Here is an 11,025-nt window from a genome sequence, read left to right as displayed (position 1 = left end):
CGGTGTCTTTTCCTTGCTGGCAAGAGCTGTCGAACACTATGAAAACAGATACGGATTTATGTTTTTGGGGGACAATGTGTAAGACAAGTCTGCCCTGAGCTTTCAATGTAATAAAAAAAAAAAACAGGAAAAAAAAGCACAGGTGGGAAAACCATGATCACCTTCACTTTTGATGGTGATTAGAAATAGCTGTTGATAATCCTAGAGAAATGAGCATTTTTTTCCAATCTATAGTCAAATCCTTTTGCTGTATATTGGTGAAAATTTGACACTGAAGACTCACAAAAACATTCAAGTACATCTGATGTTTACAGTGTTTAGCAGTGTCTGTGATGATGCCGGCACCTTGTAATCTGGTAAATCAGAAGATATACAAAACTAATAAATATTAAGCCCACCAACACAACACAAGCATTCAGTTTCATGGAGAAATTTGTAGTTTCTGGATGAATTGCAACAAACCTTTTAGAATAGTAAGTACAAAAATTGCTTCATAGTGTTTATATCTAATGTTATGTATTCTTGGGACTGCATTTAAAAAAATATAAACAGCAAAAGATATTTTTTCCTTTCACAGAGAGATTTTTAGGACTAATGTTGCATTTTCCAGGTTAAATCCTTTTGGTAACTATGTTTTGTTTTAAGAATTTTTTTCCATGCATTGCCATTTCCCATAATCTTATTTCCTTCAATAATAAAAAGACGATTAAAATGAATTAAATGGAAGAGTTTGTGCATTCAGGTCAATGGTATTTTACATCCTCTTTAAAGACAATTGTTAATAGTGAAGTAATTTAAATGTAGCAAAACATATTCAAATGAGCTGGTGCTCATTGGTGAAGGTTGGAGGACGCCTGGGGCATAGTGACCATGAGATAATAGAATTCTCAATTCTAGGGGAAGTTAGAAGGGGGAACACTAAAACGGCCAAGCTGGACTTTGGGAGAGCTGACTTTGGGCTGTTTAGAAGTCTGGTTAATAAAGTCCAATGGGAGACAGCTCTCAAGGGTAAGGGGGCGCACGAGGGATGGTTACTACTCAAAAAGGAAATTCTGGAGGCACAGGAGCGAGCTGTCCCTGTGTGCCAGAAATCGAGCCGTCGGGGTAGAAAACCAGCTTGGATGACAAAGGAGATTTGGGAACATCTCAAAAGGAAGAGTGGCTGGAGAGCTGCCTGGCGGAGAAGGACCTGGGGGTGTTGGTTGATTACCGGCTTGATATGAGCCAGCAGTGTGCCCAGGTGGCCAAAAAGGCCAATGGGATACTGGCATGTATCAAGAATAGTGTGACCAGCAGGAATAGGGAAGTGATCCTGCCCCTGTACTCGGCACTGGTGAGGCCGCACCTGGAATATTGCGTCCAGTTTTGGGCCCCTCGCTTTAAGAGAGATATTGAGCTCCTGGAGCGAGTCCAAAGAAGGGCGACTAAACTGGTCAAGGGGCTGGAAAATAAAACTTATGAGGAGCAGCTGAGGGAGTTAGCGCTGTTTAGCCTGGAGAAGAGGAGGCTGAGGGGAGACCTGATTACGGCCTATAAATACTTGAGAAAAGATGGTGGGGAGGTAGGGGAAGGGCTCTTTACATTAGTGACAGGTGATAGAACAAGAGGAAATGGGTATAAGCTTAGTCAGGGGAGATTCAGGTTGGATGTTAGGAAGTATTTCTTCTCTGAAAGGGTTGTCAGCCACTGGAATAGGCTGCCCAGGGAGGTGGTTGAGTCCCCATCCCTGGATGTGTTTAAGAATAGGGTGGATGATCTACTTAGGGATATGGTTTAATGGGGATTAGGGACGGTTGGACTCGATGATCTCTAAGGTCTTTTCCAACCTAGAAATCTATGAATCTATGAATCATGAACTTTTCATTCTTTGTGCTGATTTAAATATCACCATTATCACTTTACATGTAACAGTTACAAATAAGATAATGCTTTATATTAATATTCAAACATCTTTTTCAATATTTACATTTACTTTATTTTACTCACTCTGAAATTTCAGAGGATGTTTGGTACCTCTTTTCTCTATTGTCTACTGCTTATCTCTGCATTTGCACGTTTTCTCCTTCGGTGTTATAGATGAGGGAGTCAGCCTGAAAAGCCTGTGTACTGAAGACACACACACCAGCTATGAGTCAATAAAATGTTAAAATCCATACCGGAGTTTTTCTAAGACAGGTTATTGCAGTTAGGATCCTAACTGCATATTTAAATACCAAGAAAACCTCATCCAGATTTCAGAAGCAGTTACGGGCTCCTATTGACATTACTGACAGAAGCTACTGGAAATAACTGGAGCGTTTCTCTGGGGTATGTCAGTGCTACCTACAGGAACCAGGGCATTATCCACATGTACCCCAGAAGACTGTATACCTGCAGTGCAAGGATACATCTGTCTGCCTCCTCCTTGTTGGTGTTCCCTGTAGTTGTTCTTTGGCAGCAGGTACAGAGTCAGGGTCTTCCCTATACCTATCATCTTTGTGCAAGTGCTGCAGAAATGGTGACTCCAAAATAGGAACTCCACTCACTAAATTTTTTAGATGTATTCTAAACCAACCATCTGACTCAGATGATGTTAAATCAGATTGGATTGATTGACAAGAGAAAAGAATTTGGCATGGCAAATGGAACAAAAGAAAAGAATTGACTTCAAAAGCACGAAAATTTCTCTTAAATAGAATTTACCTTGTAATTTCTCTCTATTTCAATGGAAAGACGTAGACAATCCCCAAGGTGTGCTAAGGTTTGTATATGAGATAAGCCATTTGGCTGTGGATACCCTACTAATGCACACCTTGGGATGAGGTGGCTCATTCTTGTGGAGACATCTATTTTTCTGCATCAGTTCCAGGGAGCTAAGGGTGACTAGCTGAGATTTAGACATCTCATTTTTAGCTACCAGAAGCTAGACAATGAGTATTTTAATGTCTTTTTATTTCTTTCTCACTGATAAAAAGCAGCCTTACAATAAAATTCTCTTCCTTGCTGCATCTTCCTTTTTTGCACATTCAGATCAAATGGATAAGTACTATACCCCATGCAGTCCTTTTATTAAACTTATTATCAGAACTAATCTTATATTTTTAGCATGAAAAAATATTCCTCTCATAAAAAGCCTTTGAGTGAAACACCAAATGCTGTAGAGCTCATTGGTAAGTTTTGTTTACCATTCTCCTTGAAATGATGCTGACAAAAACTTGGGTAAAAATACCTCAGAAAAGGAAATGCCACAGCAAAGCAGTAAATGCTACAGAATGGGAAATGAATCTGCCTTGAATCTAGTGACAGAAACAGCTTTGAGCAAGGTACAAATGCAATTGTTTTGCATACCATTTTCCATCCCACCTCTCTGTCACGGTCCTAGAAATACCTACACCTCTGTGCACAGTGATGGTTCTTTCCTCTCTACTTTCTGCTCTCCCTTCCTCATTCATTCACGTCATCAAGGTGTTTTGGATACATACTGTCGTGGGTTAGGCTGATCCGGCAACCAAACCCACGCAGCTCTCCCAGTCCAGTAAAATGGAGAGGAGAGAAAAATGTAATAAAAGAGCTGAGGATCGAGGCAGGAACAGAGGAGCACCCACCAACCACGGTCCCGGGCAAAAGAGGCTGTTTTCTTAAAGCAGAACTATTTATTAACAGCTACCTACAAAAGAGAAAAGCACACAAAAACGGTTACTTGAGAGAATAACAAGAAAACAAGGCCAGGTCTTAACAACACCACCACTCCCCCCCACCTTTGCTTCTTCTTTCCGGCTCTACCTCCTCCCCCCAGCGGCGCAGGGGGGCAGGCAATGGGGGAGTGCAGGTCAGTTCATTCCAAGTTGTTACTGCCGCTTCTCTTAAAGGAGAAGGAGTCCTTACACCATTGTCCCTTGATCCAGTGGATCCCCTACTCACGGCGAAAGCGTGAATCCTGCCCGCTGGGGGGCAAATCCTTACCCCATCGGATTTGCCCCAAGTGCGGGCTTTACCAGTCCTGGGCTTTTAAGGAGCTGCAGCCACTCGCTCTGGCGTGGGTCATCAACAAACTTTAAATGTGTTCCGGCGTGGGTCGGCATACCGACCTTAAATGCGTCTCCGTACAGACTTTAAATGCGTAAAATGCGTAAAATGTGTCTCTACCTGTGCCCATGATTCACAATAGTCTCAGGCTCTGGCATCTCTTCCCGACGTGGGTCATCCACTGGTTGCGAGTGGGTCTCTGCCTGCTCCACCGAGGACTGTTACAAGGGGCCGCTCGCAAGGGGGACTCAGCCGCGGCACACGTTGTTCCGTTCCATCTTCACTGACCTTTTATCTGTGTGGCCGTTTCTCTCAGATTTCAGTCCTGTCTGGGTGAACTCGGCCCGGTGGGCGCTCCGGCAGCGGGGCTCTCCCGAGTTCCCCAAGCGGCTCCGCCGCCGCCATCCTCGACGGAGCGGGCCCGGCCCGGCCCAGGCCGCCGGCCCGGCCGGGAGCCGGGAGCGGGGGCCGTGCCCCCCTTCCGTCTCCTTGTTCCTGGGCACCGGCACACCTTTCCGGTTCCTTTGTCCGACGTAAATAGGGCAATTCGCAGAGGCGCCGATTGGCTCAAGCCCCGAGGGGGACGGGAGTCCGGTCTGATGGGCAGCGTCTGCCACCCGGACCTCCCCCCCCACTTCAAACCATAACACATACACACACTTGAGCTCCCAACTGGCTATTTAAGTATAGCCCTCATCATAATTACAGTAGGAAAAATAGCTAGAGGAACACTTCCTTTCAAACAAGCCTTGAGGATGTAAAATATCTTTGTTGTAAGAATTTTAGGTGCATCCCTGCCCTACAGTGTCAAAGCTGACTGGCAGAGAGGTGGCAGTTCAGTGAACTGTTCAACTGCATGCTTGGCTTTAGGTACCTGAAAGTCCCATCAGAAACACTGGCACTATATAGGTCTAACAATCCAAGTCTGTGTATCAGTGTGCTGCAGGGCACAGGTCCTCTGCTGCTGTAAATACAGAGCAAGATCACCGAGTTACTGAGTTATGCTGAGTATCACCACTGGGACAGAGAACAGTCACAGGGAGTTTGGATATTAAAGTCAGTGGGAACCGCAAAAAACAGCAAACTGCTTTGGAAAGAAAGAGCTTGACTTGCACTTCCATGTGCAGACGGAGAGAGCTATGGTTGGGAGGCTCCATAAATCACTTTGTCCTTGCATCCTTTTCACTATATTGTGCAACTGTAATCTTATCCTTATGGCCCAAAGCTGTTTATTCGCATGGATTATGTCAGAAACCTGAAGGCTCTTTCTGAGTTAGCTTTCTGTGCTCATTCTGCATCTAGTCAAAGCCTCCTAGTGTTGATCAGTGAGAGTTTGCTAAAGCAACTGAAAATCACGGTTGGGGGCAGACCGTACGTACCCTGTGGAGGTCCAAGGAGGGGACCTCCTTTTCTGCAACTCCGTATTTTGCTAACAAAAATCACAAAGATCACAGCAGCTCCTGCGGGCTTTTGAAAAATGCAGACTGGTTTGGGAACAGAGGTGAAGGGAGGATGTTTGCTGCATTGAATTTCTCTCTATGATGTGTCAGGAGAGGATGCATGGGCTGCAACAAGGGTCTCTGCTGTGGTTTGCTTTCTGTAACGAAGCTCCTGTTGACAGGGTTCCCAGGGAAGCCCTGGGCAGTGGGAAGAGGTCCACTGGCACGAAGAGAGCAGGGGTGTGGGATGACTTTGGGTCTGAAAGGAGTATGCAGGCAAACCCATCTGGCTGCAGCATCGCAATCTTTTTAGAGGAATGTGTTAGTTGTAACAGTTGTAACATATCTCAATCATAGAGTTCAGGTGTCTAAAAAAAAATAGAGATTCCTATATGTAAATCTGGGGGGTTTCTTTTCCAAATCTCCAGGAGAAAATTTCCTCACCAAACATTAGTTTTCTCTTTGTTTCTTTTCCAGCGTTCAGCCCTGTGTGCTCTTGAACAAATTTGACCTATTTTCTCACACTAAAATCAGCAGAAGGAGAAATAGTTGGCAAAGAGCAATTCTTTTGTTATATTTTTGTCTTTCTTCTGCTTGAGAGTTGTCTTTGCACAAATTATAATATTAATAGATCTGTTCCTTATAAGTCTGGGTGAACGTGTGTGCAAATACATCTTACCCTTTAGGTGCTTCTTGACTAACTAACAATGACTACTAAATACTTTTCCATTAGATTTCAGCGAAACTTGTCCTCCGTGGAGTGACTATTGTCAGAAAGAATATATTTATAATATATTTAAAATATTTTTATGATTGATAAATCTCTTCTATTTGAAAAGAGCATTTCTGGAAAAGCACAGCTATTCATACAAACTGTCTCGAAGATCAGTCACATAGGTATGAGAATGACACCACAACTAACACATTTTTTGTTTAACAAACACGCTTTCTTTGATTTGGAGTGATTCCTTGTCTCTTCTTCCTACAATAAATATGTGATTTGCCTTACAATTAACATAGGCATTTTTTCCAGAAATTAAACATTAGCCTTACAATCATAGGAATAGCAAAATAATAAAATATACATTTAAGGAACGTGGAAGTTTACAGTGTAATAGACTTAGCAAAACTAACTACCCCATCTTCTTCAAAAGACATCTTTTATTCACCTACTAAAATGAACTTACTGAGTGAATTACTATTTTCTCTCTGAAAGCTATATTTCTTTCTATTCATTAAAGTGCCTGGTACCAAACCATAGGTATAAAACTTTGGCAACTGACCAGATTCTCAGCCACTGTAAGGTAGCATAGATCTTGCTAGAAGACAGCGAGGAAGAGATGCTTCTGAGGTGATAAATTGTGCTTTTAAGAAAAAGAAGACAGGGAATTTTATGAATAATATTAATTTAAAGTTGGAAGGGAAAATGTCTGTGGGCAAACACCTCTGACAAAATGCATATTAGCTCTGCCTCATTTTCATCCATTTGTTTTATAGAGTGAGCAGTCGTTGCTGCGGGTTGAGATTGATCAACTGAAACGGCAAATGTAGTGAAAATACTCAGAAATGTGCCTGGGATGAAAGAAAGAAACACCATGGATGGTTTTGTTTGTTTGCTCTCTTTCTCCTAACAGAAGGGAAAAGTTCAGGATCCAGACCGTGGTAGGTCCCTTAAAAACAAAATAAAACAGAGAATATGCAGAGTGATTGGGATCATGAACTTTCAAAATCAGCAATGAAATGATAGCCTGAGATTCAAGGCATTTTTTTGTCAGATATGTCAAAAGAGAGCCTGAGGGAATCAGAGATTTTAATGCCATTTGCATGGAGAAAGAGACAGCAATGATGGTACTAGGAGTAGAAGGACCAGCCTGGGGCGACGTATTGTTCAGAGTTCATTGAGACCTCCTGCAACACAAGTGGTCAAGCTGAGTCAGACCCAAGGTCCACCTAGTTCAGTATCCCATTTCTGACAGCAGACAAAAGCAGACGTCTAGAGGAGACCGTATGGGCAGTGCAACATATATGGCCTCCTCTGAGTGCTATCCCAAGCTTCAACCACTTTTGACTCCAAATACAATCCTAAATCAGCTCTGCTCTCCATGAAGTGGTCCCATGAGCAAGACTGAGAATGCGGCTGGGTCTTGTGGGCCTGAAGACTACAAGCATAGATACCAAAAGATACCCAGTAAGAAAATCTGTGCTTCTTGCTGCTCATGACAAGATTCCCCTTTACTCTGCTAGGCTCAAAAATTATCTGTTGGCAGTTATTTACACGTGCATATGAGACAATAAGTGGAGGATATACAATAAATGGTTGAACTTGATGAGACAGTGGTCTAGCAAGTTAATTTTTTTTTACTGAGAAGTCTTAGCTCTAGTATGCTTCTACAGCCTGGCCATCCTGTAGACGGTGAATTGTATATCATTAGGTACCACTGGCCTCGACTCATTCATAAGGAATCTAGTTCACACACCCTGCAGGTAGCTGTGTCATGTAGATCAAAATGAAATTTGTTTAAAAGTGCATTCCTGCTCCAAAATGCTGAAGTAGATGCACAATAGTTTTGCTTGTGTTCCACACAAGTTCTATGATCCATAGTATTAGAAAAATTGCCTGGCATCCATTATGATATTTTGTGTACGCTAACTATATCCAAGCAGTGTGTTATCATAAGAGCAGTTTTGGCTCTTCCCTTCTACTCTTCTTTTTTTGGGTCATTACATTTCATGAAAATTATACATGCTAGATATTCTGAAGCAGAATATAAGTGCTTGCTTCGGCAGCACATATACTAAAAAATTGGAACGATACAGAGAAGATTAGGATGGGCCCTGAGCAAGGATGACACCCAAATTCATGAAGCATTATTTTTAAAGTGGGTCAGGATGGCCGAGCGGTCTAAGGCGCTGCATTCAGGTTGCAGTCTCCCTGGGAGACGTGGGTTCGAGTCCCACTCTTGACAGACTCTTCTCTCTTGCTGGCCTCTTTCATGGCATCTTTCTCTTGGCGTCTTTCCCTCTCTTAAAAAATTGTCTGAGCAACCATCTAAAAAACCTGAAGGTGCACAAGTCCATGGGACCTGATGAGGTGCATCCGTGGGTCCTGAGGGAACTGACGGATGAAGTTGCTAAGCCACTATCCATCATATTTGAGAAGTCATGGTAGTCTGGTGAAGTTCCCCCTGACTGGAAAAGGAGAAACATAGCTCCCATCTCTAAAAAGGGAAAAAAAGAAGACCGAGGGAACTACAGGCCAGTCAGTCTCACCCCTGTGCCAGCAAGATCATGGAGCAGATCTTCCTGGCAACTATGCTAAGGCAGATAGAAAATAAGGAAGTGATTGTTGACAGCCAACATGGCTTCACTAAGGGAAAATCCTGCCTGACCAATTTGGTGGCCTTCTATGATGAGGTTACAGCATTGATGGATGGGGGAAGAACAACTGACATTGTCTACCTGGACTTTGATACTGTCCCGCACGACATCCTTGTCTCTAAACTGGAGAGACATGGATTTGATGGATGGACCACTCAGTGGATAAGGAATTGGCAGGACGGTCACACTCAAAGAGTTGTGGTCAATGGTTCAATGTTCAAGTGGAGGCCAGTGACGAGTGGTGTTCCTCAGGGGTCAGTATTGGGACCAGTGCTATTTAACATCTTTGTCAGTGACATGGACAGTGGGATCGAGTGCACCCTCAGCAAGCTTGCTGATGACACCAAGCTGTGCGGTGTTGTTGACATGCTAGAGGGAAGGGATGCCATCCAGAGGGACCTTGACAGGCTGGAGAGGTGGGCCTGTGAGAACCTCATGAAGTTCAACAAGGCCAAGTGCAAGGTCCTGCACATGGGTCGAGACAATCCCATGCACAAGTACAGGCTGGGTGGAGAATGGTTTGAGAGCAGCACAGAGGAAAAGAACTTGGGGTATTGGTTGATGAGAAGCTCAACATGAGCCGACAATGTGTGCTGGCAGCCCAGAAAGCCAACCGTATCCTGAGCTGCATCCAAAGCAGTGTGGCCAGCAGGTCGAGGAAGGTGATTCTGCCCCTCTACTCTGCTCTCGTGAGACTCCACGAATGGAATACTGTGTTCAGCTCTGGAGTCCCCAACACAAGAAGGACATGGAGCTACCGGAGCGAGTCCAGAGGAGGGCCATGAAGATGATCAGAGGGCTGGAACACCTCTGTTATGAAAACAGGCTGAGAGAGTTGAGGCTGTTCAGCCTGGAGAAGAGAAGGCTCCAGGGTGATATTCTAGCAATCTTCCAGTACCTAAAGTGGGTCTACAAGAAAGCTGAAGAGGGGCTTTTTATAAGAGTGTGTCGTGATAGGACAAGGGGCAATGGCTTTAAACTGAGAGGGAAGATTTAGATTAGATATAAGGAAGAAATTTTTTACATTGAGAGTGGTGAGGCAGTGGAACAGGTTTCCCAGAGAAGTTGTGGATGCCCCATCCCTGGAAGTGTTCAAGGCCAGGTTGGATGAGGCTTTGAGCAATCCGATCTAGTGGAAGGTGTCCCTGCCCATGGCAGGGTGGTTGGAACTAGATGATCTTTGAGGTCACTCCCAATCCTAACCATTCTATGATTCTATGATACTTATAAAGGCTGCATTCCAAGCTGAAGCTCAGAAATTTCAATTTTGGCAATGACAGTGATATATTTAGAAACATTGCCAATATTCAGTGAAAATCTTTTAGTTAAGGAGAAATTAGTTCATCTATGAAAAGAGGAGATCTAACCTCATCTGAAATTAAAACTCAATTCAACTTTTTTCTCTTGTAATTCTTAAATAATTTTCACAGAAACTCTTTAGCCTCAGTCTTGACTGGGCTTCTTACATTGGTTTAAATTTCTTCCTTCTGTCTTGAAAAATGTCTGTGTTTCCACTGCCCAGACTTTTAGCATCCATTCAGCCTGGACTGGGAGATTTAAGGATAGATAGGTTTGAATTTGCAAGATTTTAAAACCACAACCAGAAACAGGCTGAGAAACCACAAAATCAGGTCAAAGTTGGTTCAAGTCTCCACTGACATGTGGAAAACCCCAAATTTCATCATTCTCAGGATAAAATTACCCTTGATTGGTAACTATTCCCTCCTTACCATTCTGTCTCCACAACCAGCAGCAAAAACCCAGCCTGTTTTTTCAGGACTTGGCAGCATCGCTCCGAGGCTTTTGCCACTCCTGGCAGGCTGCTGGCCTCAGCAGTCCACACTCGTAGTATGAAACTTATCAAAGCTCACATAGTCTCTTTCAGGATAGAAAGATAGAGTTTTGGAAAGAAAAACAGTTCGATGAGATACAAGGCAAGAGGGAAAGTGTCAACTCAGCATTCAGGGATGGTTCCCAGCTGCTGTGCATGGCTCTGAGGCAATATGGGGATTGATGAGAAAAGTTGATTTTATTGACCAGGGACCAGGCTAGCGGAAGAGAATTATGGCTGTGCTTTTGTGTACATCCATTCTCACTTGACTCAGTCGTAAACATCTTCTTGTTAAAAAGTAAATTCTAATTAAAAAAAAAAAAAAAGTCAAATAGCACAAGAACATTAATCTACTGCTTCCAAACTGCTGCT

At 43.4% G+C, this 11,025-nt stretch overlaps 2 non-coding genes across 2 annotated transcripts; both read left to right on the top strand.

Moving 5' to 3' along the window:
- The first annotated feature begins 8,215 nt into the window (after positions 1 to 8,215).
- LOC147529442 (U6 spliceosomal RNA) lies at positions 8,216 to 8,320 on the top strand. Its single transcript, XR_015222702.1, has one exon. It is a non-coding gene; the product is annotated as a U6 spliceosomal RNA (small nuclear RNA).
- A 7-nt stretch (positions 8,321 to 8,327) lies between these two features.
- On the top strand, positions 8,328 to 8,410 carry TRNAL-CAG (transfer RNA leucine (anticodon CAG)). Its single transcript has one exon. It is a non-coding gene; the product is annotated as a tRNA-Leu (tRNA).
- The last annotated feature ends 2,615 nt before the right edge of the window (positions 8,411 to 11,025 follow it).

This window comes from Tauraco erythrolophus, chromosome 1, assembly GCF_009769465.1.
Source record: "Tauraco erythrolophus isolate bTauEry1 chromosome 1, bTauEry1.pri, whole genome shotgun sequence".
NCBI lineage: Eukaryota > Metazoa > Chordata > Aves > Musophagiformes > Musophagidae > Tauraco > Tauraco erythrolophus.
This window is presented reverse-complemented; position numbering and strand designations above follow the sequence as displayed.